At 44.2% G+C, this 13,739-nt stretch overlaps 1 protein-coding gene across 2 annotated transcripts in view; it reads left to right on the plus strand.

Annotated features, from left to right (window-relative positions):
- The window catches only part of RNF43 (ring finger protein 43), a 59,789-nt gene that overhangs the window by 10,637 nt on the left and 35,413 nt on the right, over positions 1-13,739 (plus strand). The gene's annotated exons all lie outside the window — the stretch shown is intronic.

Raw genomic sequence — 13,739 nt, forward strand, 5'->3', positions numbered from 1 at the left:
CTTCTGTAATTTTCATCTTGCTTAGAATAATCGTTGCTTTTCTGTGCATGTTGTTCTTGTTCAGTAGCAGTTCCCAGAAGGGTTTAGGCTGTTGCCTGTCAGCATTTCCTTCCAACACTTTGCTCTCCTCAGTGGGAAAATCTGGTCTTTTCATTGCCTCCTTAAGAGGACCTCTGACCTCTCTTTTGTCACTCCAGGGGACCCAAAGTTGCTGTTTGTAAACTTTGCCCAACTTGAGCGAAGCATGTCAGATTTGAGTGATGGACAAACCCCACATGCTTGTACAACATGCAGCCCTTATGTTAAAAAAGATCATCAAACAACTTGTGTTGGTTTTTGGTTGAGAAACCACCATTTCATCATTTCTGGCAGTTGCACCTGGTTGTGGCCAGAGTTGGTGGCAGCTCTTTTCTTTGTGCTCCTTCTCTGGCTGCCTGACTCATGGTTACTTTCTCAACAGAACAAACTGGGGAATGCCATGCTGGCATTGGCCTTTTCCACACCCTCATTCAAAATCCTGCTTCTGAAAAACCACTCTGGGACAGTGACAATCATGTACTTTATTCCTGCTGAGATGTTAAGAGGCCAAAAATCATCCACAGTTGTGTTTTAATTTAGAAAAGGTTGACATGAAATCAAATAAGGTCATTCAAAAGAATCTGAGAGGGCAACCAGGAGTTACATCCTTTGCATCAAAGTGTTTGAGGACACTGCAGTAAGAGTTAAGATAAAATGTACCTCTCAAGAAATACTTGAAAAATGAAAAAAAGCCTATCAGGATATTTAAACATAAGAGTAAGAAAGTATATAAAAGCATGCTGGAAAAGCAAGAAATTTGATAAAATTAGAAAAAAGAAGAACAGCCTAAAAATACATGAAGACAGTGAAGAGAGGAGAAATAACTTGAAAATGGTAATGCTAGATTCTCTTCAGTCACAGGCAGAACACTCACCTGACAAGTGGTAGGATCTATAAAAAATTAAAGTCTAAAAGCTGTGCTTAGGGCAGCTAAACTCCCAGCAAAAAAATGAATGCAATTCTCCTTGTGCTTTCATCTGTCTCAGGCTGAAATGTCTGGAGATGAGATGGTGATGGAGATAGACATAATTACCACTATCAGTTGCTGGGATCAAGTGGTATTCACCCAAGGACTGGGGAGGATGAAATCACTGAACTATTAACTTGTCTATGAACTCTTGTTTAAAATCCCTGGAAGGTGGCTGATGGGATCCAGTTTTTCTCTGCGCTCCACTTCATCCACAAAAGCTTAGAGCAGTGTGTTATAAAATGATAAGTTGATAGAAATTATAACACAGAGTGCTACAAATGGATGCGAAGGAGTCAACAGTGGCATCAGTTGGGCTGATGCCAAGTCTGGCTGAATTTCCCAAATGCAAAGACTTGCAGGGTAACTAAGATGTGGATTAAGAAGGAGGCTTCTGGATAACTAATTATTGGAAGGTAAGAAGCAAGTGGAAGGAATAACTATCAGACTTTCCCTTTGGAAGGAGCCCTGGCTACAGCTGTGTGTGCTGTAGCTGTGCTATCCCAAGTGTTGATGAGCATGTGGAAACGGGAATGCTTGGTAATGTTCTAAAGCTTTCAATACATGATCTAATTAGAAGTAATGAAGACAAGGTTCATCTGTGAATCATTGCATGACCTTTACAATACCAAGTACTTCAGGAGAACATGGAGAATCAGTCATTTCACATTCAGGTGATGGGCTCTAATTTGCCCATTGCCACAGTTGTGTCTTGTGATTTTAACAGACTGGTCCATGCAAGTGTCAGCTTGGTATGTAGTGGTTGTCATGAAGACAAAGGGAAAATTAGCAGAAAATGAGAGAATAAACCAGAGAATCTCTCTGGTCTCCTGTGGAATCCCAGGTACATCCAGATGTTGAATCGTGTGCAAAGTTCTGTTCCCCACAGCTCTAAAAAAGCAGTAGCTGTATTGGAAGATGTTTGGAGAAAAACATAAGGATAAAAGAAAGCAGAAGATGTTTTTTATCCAAAGAAAAACAAACTGGACTGTCTTCTGGCTGGAAAAGAGGCAGCTGAAGGGTGGTACAGAGAAGATCCAGAGAGTCCTGAATAGGGGATTGACTGTTAGTTTCTCTTCATATGAAAATAATGGGGCATCACATGAGGCTACAGAGAGTCAGGTTCAAAGGGAAGTGCTCTTCACTCACTGTACAATTAACATGTACAATCCGTTGCTGCAGGAACTGCTGTGGATGCTGAAAGTTTACAGAGGTTCAAAAACCACTGAAACTAATGAATGGGAGAAGGCTCCATCAATGGCTATGAAATAACAGGTCCCAGCTTTGCCTCTGGGAGTCTATAAAATGTTGGAGGCTTGGAGAATGCCTGGGACAGAAGCCCTACAAGCTTGTCCTGTTTTTACTTCTCCTTCAGAAATCCACTGTTGGCAACTATCGAGGCAAAGATGCTGGGCTGCATGGACCTTTGGTCCAAATCCACTCTTGCATTCTTCTGTCCTGCAGAAACCTTTCAGCCCTCTCTGCACCAGCCCTTCCAGCCCCTCTCTGCTCTTTTGGGCAAGTCTGGGCAGAAAAACTGCCGAAGTACCTCCTCCATTCTCCGTCACTGAGATGAAGCTCAGCTCTTTGGTCACATAGAATGCACTGCAAAGTTCCTTAGGTTCAAATATTGAAAATCTCACAACATGACTTTCAGTTTCATGGTGCTGTTAATCAGCGTTTGTAGCCCTTGGCACTTTGGCCTTTATATCATGGAATCTTGGAATCGCCTGGGTCAGAAGGGACCTTAAATATCACCTTGTTCCAACCCCCTGACATGGACAGAGATAGCTTCTACTAGACCAGGTTGCTCCAAGTCCTATCCAGCTTTACTAAACACAGCATTTTTATTCTTTGTCACCCTCATCATTCATGATACTGTTAACTATGTTCCACTGATGGGATAATAACTCTGTGTGTGTATCTCAAGCAACAAAACCTGGGTCTTTGATGCCATCAAGAGAGTTTGGGTATGGCACATGCCCTCAGCAGTTATTTTCCCTTTCTAAGAGCTGTGTGTCAGTAACAGTCAGATATTCCTGCATTTGAAATAAGAGCTTCTCTACTTCTTAGAGAATATATATTTTTGAAGGGCTGTTGGCATAGTCCCCTTTCCTTGCCTAGGGAATGAATCAAGGTAACCTGCAAATATCAGATGCTTCATCACCAAGAAAACCAGTGAGTGTGGAATCATAGAATCATTTAAGTTGGAAAAGATCTTTAAAATCATCAATTGCAACCATAAACATTTATATTGAAACAAGTAGGACTGAGACATCATACTACTGGGGAAAAAAACCCAGCCGTAATCCTGTGGCCATCAGCTGAATTGCTCGACACTGCTAATTTAATGAACCCCCTAAATTTGCCCTGAATGGCCATAAATAATTTGTGCATTTTAGAAATATATATTTTATTTAGAGATATCAGATAAAGAAATCAAATAACTACTTCTGGGACATAAATTCTTACCCCAACTGGGAGGCAAAAATAAGCTTCAAGCCCTTGCCAACCATACCATTTTAGAGTGGATTTTGGGGCAAATTTATTCATTGAAACGTTGGTCAGGTACTGGCAGAGGCTGCCCAGGGCAGGTGTGGAGTCCCCACCCCTGGAGAGGTTTAACAGCCCTGGGATGTGGCACTTGGGGACATGGGGCAGTGGTGGCCTTGGGAGTGCTGGGGGAATGGTTGTACTCGATGATCCCAGAGGGCTTTCCCAGCCTAAACACTTCTGTGTTTCTATGATTTGCATTTTTAGGTCTTCTTGTTCAGCTAATGTCAAAGAAGGTATTTCGAGGTCCTGTAGTTTCTGCCTCAAGCCATGGAGCCAGGGAATGCAGCATGCTTGATGGTGCCCAGCACTGGAAATTTTGGCTGTTCCAGGGGCAGAAAGATGGTTTAACTGACAGGTCACACGTGGGAAATGTGGGATAATGTCCCAAAGGGCAGTTTGCAGAAACAAGGGGCTTTGCAAAATCCATTTCTTCAGGTGACAACAAGTCCTGGCCCCGTTGCCTACAGGTCAGCCTGTTCCTTGGAATCCTGGTATCACATTCTTGATTTTGCAGCCTGAAGGATTAATTGATATCTGTCTAATCCTTCTTCCCCAAAAGCCGAGTTCAAGATAAGGTAAGTTGGTGATTCTGCAGCCTTCAGTCTGGCTGGGACAGGCTAAGGGAAACTTAAAGCCAGAGGGACTGGAGCATCTGGCCTGTTCTCCCAGCCTGACTCAAACAGAAGACAAGACATTTGCTCCCATCCCTCTTCTGAGCTCTCCCCTCCAGATTCTGGTGGTTATTAAAAACAGCTTCTCTTTTCTTGACCTTTCATCCCTACTGTGTTTCAGTGGTCCTGGGTGGTTCATTTAGCCCGGTGAGCTGTGATGTACAGATCACACCAATGCAGACACCTGGGCAACTATTTCTGTTCATCTGGGGGATTTTCAATTTTAACTCTATGGTCCTAAAATTCTGTAGGAAGCTTTGGTAAAAGAGTGGTGACTTCTGCCCCAGCATGAGATCTTAAGCAGACTCTCACCATCCAGACACCAGAGGGCTGTGGCAGTTTGTTTGTTGTTCTAACCGTGTTCCTAAATGTGACTTCCCTGGCAGCACAAAGTTCTGCCAGAGGGTGAGAAGGACCCTCTGCTAAATTTTTGACATCTAGAATCTTTGGTTCCCCTTCCCAGATAAGGTTTCTTGGGTGTTTTCCTGAGATCATACCTAAGTTTTGCTGGAGGCAGAAAATAGCCCTTCTTTTCTCCCCAGTGACCCCCAGACCTCATGGACAGAGAATTTTGTTTCCTAGACACTGTTGTCAAGCTGAACATCCCCTTCTGTCTGCCCAGGACCAAACCCTGCAGGAGACCTCTGTCCATTTGTATCATGAGCTGAGAGATAAAGAGGTGCAGTGATACTGATAATTGCATAACATACTGTATCAGGAGATGTGATACTACCCAAGTGTTGTGCCTCCAGCCACCAGTAAATTCCATCAAAGGTCAAGTTGTTCAATGGCCTCTCCAGAGGATGGCTCCATTCCTGATGTCTGCATGGCTGTGGAGTTCCATGAAACTCTACACCATTGCTGATGCTTTCAGGATTGCTACCCAATTAGGTAGACTGTGGCTTGCAGACTAGTCTAAAAGTGCTTGAGATGCCCCATCTGTGGAGAGAGAATTGGTGCATGGAGTTGCCTCCTGAATGTGTATGTGGATTGTCATTTAGAGAAGAAAAGAAGATAAAGGAATAGTAATTGGGTTGTTTGGAGATGTACAAATCCACATGAACTGCTCTCCCTGCTTCCACTGCAGTCTTTTTCTTGGGGTGAATTGTCAGCCCACAATGGGGAATCTGTCCCTGCTTCCCATTCTGAACACATACACATGGAAGTCTGCATCCCAAAGAACACTGCTTAATACTGGGAGCATTTTCCTTCTTCTCTGGCAGGACTGGGACCCTTATGCCATGACTTCTGAAGTGAGGGGGGAAAAAGGTGGAATGAAACTGGTGGTGGTTTTGGGTGGCCATAGCACTTTAAGATGAATGCAGGGAGTAAGGCTGATGTTTCCATGAAGACAGACTTCCTTGTGTTTGTTTAATTCTGTTGACCATATTGAGAACTTCAAGAGATTTTTAATGCCTTCTAAACTCCAGCTAAGCATCTGTGTGAACATGGGCTTAAGGAGGTAGGCTGTGGAACTGTGGGTGTTTTGGGAGTATTCCTTTGCTTCCTTGAAAAATCTGTTGGACCTAGGTGAAAGCTGCTGACTTTTAAGACCTTTGAGGATTTTTTTTTTTGGCTGTGTGTATGTGTCATGGTTTGACGCTGGCATAGATTTGTTAGCACAGATTTGAAGGACAATTTTGTATTGAATTGTAGTTTGTCTGTGTCCTGGTGGAGAGGTCATATTGCCTGGAGAGGTCAGTGATGGTTTGGTTGCCTCATGGCCATGCAAACCAGTCCACAGTTTGGGTGTTTGTTACGGATTTCCTTTAATCCAGTCTGGCAATTCCTGTGATCTTCGATCTCCTCCATCTGAATTGTACCCAGAGGTTCACATCTGACCTTTTGACCATGATATCAGTCTGGCAGCCTCTGTTAATTTGTTATTTCATCATGATATTGTCCTTTCATTGACCTTTGGTTGTTTTCAGAGTCGGTGCATTCACAAATGCAAGTCCCTCATCCTCTGTATTTTGAGTTCTTTGTTCTTGAGTTATTCTGGTGTCTGGTCACACTAAAATGTGCATTTCTCATGTGGAAGGCATCAGAGCTGGTGGCAAGGCTTGTTTTTGACATTCTTTATGGTGGTCCAGGACTTGATGTTTGTTATCTGCAGTGAGATTGCCGCAAACAACTAATCTAAGTTCCTCCATTTGATTGACTTTTCCAGTTAAATGGGTAGTTATTAAATGATTAAACTTAATTGATTGGAGTAGGGTAAAGAGGACAGAACGATGTATGAGCATCTCAAGTGCATTTCTGATTTGTTCTCTACCTGTGGAAGCTTCAGTGTGTAGAGTCTTGCCCACAGAAATGTTTGACGCCTGACTGTTACATTTAGCTGAATTACTCATTAAGCAAATCTCTACCAAACTCCCTTCTCTCTCTCCAGTTGAGAAATGAAACATCTTGGGGTAAAAAATGAACTGAAACATCCTGTTTATCAAATGTTTCCGTAGAATTTTTTCTCTTATGCACAGCCCAGTTCAGTGATCACCCAGTGAGCACTGGTGGAGGGAGAGAGCTCTGAGTTTCAAATTTCTTTTCTAATTTCTTTTCCATCTTTAAATTTGGATATTCAGTTGTGTTTTGTCGGAGTTCAGAGAAACTTCGGGAGCTGAACTGTCTTTCAGATATGCTTACAGGGAAAATGTATCTGTCCTTCCCACTAAGACTGTACCTGTAAGCTGATATCTTTGGGGTTTCTCTGAGCTTCACTGGTTTGTTTTGCTTTGTTTCCAACCATGTTTTAACAAGATAAGCATCTCTCCTTATTTTCCCTTCATTTCAGTAATTGCCTTCTCTAGTGACCCATTTCCTGTGCTCTTCTGTTCAGGTATCAAGACCTCTGTGCAGAGGCCACGTACCCTAGTGCATAGAGCCTTCACTTAATCATATTATCATCTCAGGTAATTCATTAAAAGCTCCTCAGAGCAGTAAATGGAACAAAAAAACCCCACTTTTTTCTCTCAACTCCCTCCCCCAAAGACACAACCCTTGTAAATAGAGCTGCTGACCAGATGCCTGGAAATTTGACATCATCAGTCACCGAGGTGGGAATTCAGCTTCTTTCAGGTTTTCAAAGGTTTTTCACTGAAATCATTTAGCCTCCCCAAAAATTCCATCCAGTTGTTATCAACTCAGTGTTTGCCACTGTTCAGATGTGCTGCAAAGCAATAAAGAAAAAGACACGAGTTTGAGTATATGTAAGATTCAAACCATAAAGCGATTTGTAACAAAAACACAATAACTGAGGTTCTACATCAAAGAAATAAGGAAACAACTTGAAGCCAGATGTGATGTGTTCTCTTAAAACGAGCTGACCAAGGGTTCAGGTCTATTCTACATCCTCAGAGCTCATGTTTGTGATCTTGCTTGATAAAAATCCTGGATAACTGATGCAATCTCCTCAGGAAGCCTTGCAGGAACATGGCAATGCAATGTACTTTTACCTGCGATTGACTGGAAGTTCAAGCTCAAATGAGAAATCAAGGTTGTAAATTCAGATAACTGAACAAAAGTCAAGTTGATAATGCTTTTTCTCCTTCTTGCCTGGCAATATTATTTTGGTCTTAGTGGGACAGTGCTGGGTCAGTGTTTGTATCGGTGTGATCCTGCTTGGAGCCAAGCAGACACAGATTGTTGTGTCCATCTTCACACCCTGAGGTGTCCAGGGGCCTCACGGGCGTGCTGCAGGGGGAGGTGAGCGAGGCTGAGCTGAGCCAGGCCAAGGGCAGCAGGAGAGTGACCACACTGCCTCTCCTGGGGAGCCTCCCCCAGAGAAACCCACAATAAACCCAGCCTTGCTAAACTGCCTGATCGGTTTAGTGGACATCAAAGCCTGAAGCCAGGTTTAAAGGAAGTAGGAAAACCTGAGCCAAGAGTTTAATTCTGTATCAGCTTTGCTGCCTTTTTTTTAGTTTTTTCAGCAATAATAAACCAACAGTAATCAATTGGGATATTTCAGCCAAGAGAAGAGAAGGGTCCAGTGTGACCTAGTTGTGGTCTTCCAGCACCGTAAGGGAGCTGACAAGAAAGATGGAGTAAGACTATTTGCAAAGGCCTGGAGTGACAGGACAAGGGGTAATGGCTGCCCCGTGCCAGAGGGCAGGGCTGGATGGAGTATGGGGAAGGAATTCCCCACCTGACAGTGGTGAGGCCCTGGCACAGAGTGTCCAGAGAACCTGTGGTTGCCCCTGGATCCCTGGAAGTGTCCAAGGCAGGTTGGACGGGGCTTGGAGCAACGTGGGACAGTAGAAGGTGTCCCTGCCCATGGCATGGGGTTGGAGCTGGATGAGCTTTAAGGTCCCTCCAATCCAAAGCATTCTGTGATTCCATGATATTAGATAGTGTTGAACCTCTGCCAGCACTGCTTTGAGGTCCCTGCTTCCATAAGTTGTTCTATCCTCATCTCCTTAGGGTCAGGATTTTTGTACAGGCAAGAGACTTGCTTTGCTGGTTTTAAAATAACAGTTTTCTTACTTTTACTGGAGAACATTAATCCAAAGGTGCCTTTACTTAGAAGTAAGAAAAAGATTTACCTAGAAGTGAAAAATAAGGTCTGAGATGGTGCTTCTTTCGCCAGGGAATCCAGTCCCTGCTGTTAGACTTAACCTCTCCAAAAGGTTGTTTTCTGTGCAGAGGAGTTTTACCTCTTTGGTGGAAAGTCATTGGGAAGGACTGGGACTTCTTGAGTCAACTGCTTGAACATAGTGTGGGTGTCTGTCACAGGGCAGATGAACCATGCGAGGGCCCAAGGGGTCTGGGGTTGTCTCTAAAGGGAAGTGGGGCAAAACAGCTCAGCAGGTGTGGGCTACACATGGGCACAGTGAACACAACAGGTGCTTGGAGTCAGGAGAGAAAGCCCAGCAGGAGAAGAATATCAAAGTGGGTCCATGCTCCTGAAATCCCAGCATCAGGAGCTTCAGGGTCATCCAGGCTGGAAACGACAGACAGGATACTTGGTTTGTTATCTGGAATGGATCTTGCCCCATGGTTTATCTGGATCTTTTATATCTCCACGTCATCTGTCAGCAGGGAGTGTGACTCTGAGCCTGCAAGAAGAATTATTCTTGTTTATTTTGCACCTTTTCCTTGGTTTGAGGCGACATCTTTCTCTTTGCATTATGAAGAATAGTGAATAATTAGTCTGTATTTGCATCATTTCCAATGTTCACAACTTTACAAGGTACCGTCCTCTTCTGGGTGGAGCATCCTGGGGTCCTCTTACCCACAAATTTCCCACCTTTTTGCTACCTGTCCATTTTTGCTACCTGTGCCCTTTTTCAGATTTTCCCATGTTGAGATAGAGTCACCATTACCAAATGGCCTGTTGGGCTGTAACTGTGCCATGGACACCATTTCCCAGTCTTTTTTCCCCATAAATTCCTAATTTTATCTGCTTTATTGAGTAGGGCAGGAGTAGATATATATAGTGTCCACCAACAATGTGATGCTTTCAAAAAGTGTTCCAGAATAATTCCAGGATCTCTCCTGAGTTTCATGAGCTATTTTAAAGTCTATATCCTTGTCTTTACAGCCCAAATGATTGTTCCCAGGCACATCCCTTTGTCCTCACTGGTACTAAATTTCCCCTCTCCCAACGCAGAGCCATTTCAGCAGCAGTTACACACAGGGCTGATCCCAACTTCTCTCTGAAGAGGACTTGCTCTTCTTTTTCCCTAACTACTGCTTTAACCTTGCCTACTTTCTGTGCCATAACTCATCCCTCACTTGCTGTGACCCCAGGCCTTGTGAGACCCTTTCCCAAACCTGTCCAACTCATTACAACTGCAGCAAATGCTCAATTTTACTTGCTGAGTTCATTTTCTGAATATTTTCATGAGCTGAATGAGCTCATGGAGGAGTCAAGGATGGGGTGAGCAGTGGGAAATGTGTGGCCAGGAGCATGGGAGGAGGTGGGAGCTGTTGGTATTGCATTGCTCAATAAACCATCCACTGGGTAGCCTGAGATCCTTCATGCAAGTCTTCCCAACCAGTTGGAGATTGGATAATTGGGATTTTGAGATCTGGATAACTAAAAAAAACCAACTATTTCATCTGCAAATTTTGTCACCTCATTAATTTGCCCTTTCCTGAGTAATTTATGACCATGGTGAAATGCTCTGCATGGGAACTTCCTGACTTCCTCTGTGGTGCCCTATGATGCAAACAATTAATGTAGTTTTTTTTTTGCAAATATTTTTTGAGTGCTTCTTTCATTCCCTGAGTTATTTGTTGGCCACAGAGACTCACTAATAGACATCCTGCTTCTAATGTGTTGAAAAAGACTTTATTGTTTGTATGGGAGCCCCTGGCAAGTTTTTCTCTTTTGACCAGTCTCCTTAACTTGCCAGAATTAGTCTTTGCTGTTCTCATCCTTTGGACTCAAGTTCCACTTTTCAAAGGTTTCCTTTTTTTCAGGTCTTCTCCTTTCCTTTATTATTCACTGTTGGGGGTTTGGGCTCAATGGTGTAAATTTACTCCAAGCCTCCAGCAGGAAGTCTTTCAATATTTTCTGTATAACCCAAAAACATTCTGCCTTTTAATTTGCTTTCTAAAATGTTTTTTCCAACTACTTTCTTATTCTTAGACTTCTAGTGTTTGAGAATGTTTTATTTATTTATTAATTTATTTATTTATTTTTCCTGTGAATAGGGGGATTTGAATATATAATGGGCATTATTAGAGAAATAATCTGTCTTCACCCAACCTCCCTATGCACTATCCAGGATTGCACTTACTTTGGAGGTTACTGTAAAGAAGTTGTTAAAGATACCAAAACCTGTCTTTTGATCAGACTTCCATACATTTGCCCTGCTGGTATGGAGATGATTGAAGTCCCCCATTAATTATGAGCTGCCCAGGGAGGTCTGGAGTCACGGTCCCTGGAGGTGTCCAAGGAAGGGCTGAACATGGCACTCAACACTCTGGGCTGGGGACAAGGCGGGGATCAGGCACAGCTTGGACTCAGTGGTCTTGAAGATCTTTTCCAATCCCAGTGATTCTGGGATTCTGTGGTTAATATTGTGCTTTTCTACCTTTGTTACCTCTCTCACTTGCTTTTGCCTTTCCTGGTTTCTGGGATTACCACGGGGATATCATCAGTTGGTAGCTTTGGTATTTTTTTCCCATACTGGCGTGGAATTTCAACCTATAGATTTTTGAAACTGTTTCATGCAATTAAATATATTTTAGTGCAGCCCACTGTTTTATTCCTGTATCTCTGTTATCACAACAACATCTGAATTAACTTCTTTACCTTGAATTTCCCAGGTGCTTATGAAATTAATTTTGTAATTTGAAAGTAGTCAATTTGGTTTACCCATCTTAACTTCAGGCTTGGGTTTTGTGTTTGCAGTACCGGTAAATATTTATATATATTTATACATAGAGATGTATATCTGTATATATGTACACATATAGATATATATACACACGCATATGTACACATACATTTACACATACGTGATACACATTTATTCATCAAACCAGAAAGGTTTGGTTTGGGAGGGACCTTAAAGATGATCCAGTTCCAACCTCTGCCATGGGCAGGGATATGTTCCACTACCCAGGTTGCTCCAAGCCCCATCCAGCCTGGCCTGGAACACATGCAGGGATTATTGATACCCAGAGCATTCTTGCATGTGGTATTAGTGCAATATTCAGTTTTTTAAGTGCAGGAATTAAGAGACAAATTTTATCCCCAGATGCCAGCTATGAATACATAAAACCTGACTTGCAAAATTACTTTATAGACACCCAAGGGATCAGCATGGTGTGGGGGTGCTGCTGGAGCAGGGCACTCCAGGAGCTCCGGTGCCTCAGGAAGCGCAGTGGATTGGGAAAGGCTCCCTGGAGTGCCTGGTCTGGAGCTGGAACTGGGCTCAGAGGGAGGCAGCGATGGAACATCTGCAGTGCTTGATCTCTGCAAACGTTCATCAAAGTCTGAGCAGGCAACAAGTTTCCTCTTGTTGTGTCCTGGTTGGATCTCGCTCGCAGACAGCACGCCACGATCCTCATCTTCCCTCACCATCCTTCACTCCAGCAGCAGCTTTCCCGAGCCTCAGGCACCACAAGCTCTGACTCATTTACTTAATATTCCTCTAATGAAACTGCCCTGAGCTCTGGACCTATTCTCCTCCAAAACAATTCTTCTCCTCCCTATTTTCCACACCCTTCACTTTCTTCCCAGCTCCCGTCACAGTCCTAATCAGACTTTAGCTGAGCTCCCCTGAGCAGACTTTCTCTTCCATTCCCTGCTGGACCCCTCACTTCCTGACAGCCCAAGGAGGTTGTGAGTGGCAGTGGAGGAGCCAGGTGACCTTTAGAGCAAAGCCAGGAGGGCGAGAATCAAGCAGGAGTTTCTCAGCTGCAGTGCCATGGGGAGAGAGGGAGAGACGTCCCGGTGTCCTCCCCACCCTGGGTTTGGAGCAGGACCCTGGTTAGCTGGAAGCTGCACGGTTCCAGGGCATCTGTAGCTGTGGCAGGGGAGGTGGGACAAGCACAGGTGCTTCTTCCAGAAAGGATGGGAATGGCAGAAAAGGCTGAGAATGAAAAATCCCCGCCAGAGCTGTCTGTGTTGGTTGGGTGGGCTGGAGGACACTGGGATGAGCAGAGCCCCAAGCCAGGGGCTGCCACCCGAATCAGCCAGACAGCAGCTGTGGAAATTCTTGTCCAGCCTTGTTGAGGACCATGTTACCACTGTAATTCAAAGATGACACGGTGGTCACATTCCTGGAGTCTTGATCTCTTGATTGCAGACCTGAAATCCCAGGCAGCAACCCCAGACTGCTGAAGAGAGGCTGGCTGAGATGATTTTTCTCTTTTTGTGGAATCTGTATCTTCCAGGATCTACTTGAGACACCTCCCAGGCATCTCCTGGAGTCTTCATATCTCCTCCAGGCAGCTGATATCCCAGGTACCATCTCCCAGAGTCTTTTCGTCTCTGATTTAGGCACTGGATAGCCTCAGTAGGAGTCCCAGACTTCTCCAGGGAAGTAATCTGAAATTATTTTTCTACTTTCATGGAAACCTCATCTTCCAGGATGCACCAGGCATTTCTAAGAGTCTTCTCACACCTCCTCTTGGAAGCTGAGATCCCAGGTAGCAGCCCCATAGTTGTGCAAGGAGTTACCCAAGGGGCTCTTTCTCTTTTTAAGGAAAGTGTGTGTTCTGGGATCCACCTGAGCTGAGCCCCTTCTCAAGCATTTCCTGAAGTCTTGATCTCTGATTTCAGGGACTTAGATCCCAGGTAGCAGCCCCACACCACTCCAGGGAAGCTTCCCAAAATGTTTTTGCTCTTTTGGTAGTAGTTCTCTGTTCTAAGCTCCAGTTGAAACTTCTCAGATATCTGCAGGGAGGGCAGAGCAGGGCCCAGGCTCTGCTCCAGGCCCAGCAGTGGCACCAGAGCCACGGGCAGGGCCGGAGCCCAGGAGCTGCCCCTGCCCAGGAGGCAGAACTTCTGC

The sequence above is a fragment of the Passer domesticus genome, chromosome 19 (genome assembly GCF_036417665.1).
Source record: "Passer domesticus isolate bPasDom1 chromosome 19, bPasDom1.hap1, whole genome shotgun sequence".
NCBI lineage: Eukaryota > Metazoa > Chordata > Aves > Passeriformes > Passeridae > Passer > Passer domesticus.